The following is a 643-nucleotide window of genomic DNA, read 5'->3' as shown; positions in this document are numbered from 1 at the left end:
GAGATGGCTCGTGTTGATTGTACGTGCGCGATTAAAAACGATGTTGAGTACGTGCGCGATTAAAAACTCATCCACGGTGACTGTGGTCTTCGTGGCGGCAGAGCTGTTTGGATCGGGCACAAGATGACCGACCGATCGTGGTGGGGAGTGTAGCATCTGCCTTCAGGGGCTCCCAAAATGCAGCTTCTCACACTGGCCCGTGCTGCCCTTTCCTTCCTCCTGCGGCTGGAGGACTGGGCAAGATGGATTCAGCGATCAGCGATCGGATCGCTAAAGCCTGATGCCCCCAGGGCAGAGGGAAGCTTCCCGGCTCTGGGCGCTCTTTGTCCTTGTTCATGGGTGTCACTTGGGTGGGTTCGTTTTGCTAGGGAACAGCCTGAGGAAGATGGGAGATTTTGGTTTCTATGGATACTTGGGCTAGCTGGGATTTACATAATGTATTTCAGAGAACAGACAGTCTGGGAACAATGTGGACCCAGGAGGAACATAAAGGCACACCGAAACGAGGTGCAGGGCACGGGAAGTCAAGCTCCGTTTCAGCCCTCGTCCAGGAACGGGAGCCTGGGACCCAACCCGGCACATTGGAGAAGAGCCACGCGGAGCCCTGAGGATCCAGGGAGGTGGTGCGTGCACAGCGCCCCCC

This window comes from Leptonychotes weddellii, chromosome 2 (genome assembly GCF_054177405.1).
Source record: "Leptonychotes weddellii isolate Sample4059 chromosome 2, ASM5417740v2, whole genome shotgun sequence".
In the NCBI taxonomy this organism is placed as follows: Eukaryota; Metazoa; Chordata; class Mammalia; order Carnivora; family Phocidae; genus Leptonychotes; species Leptonychotes weddellii.
Note: the sequence above shows the minus strand (reverse complement) of the source record.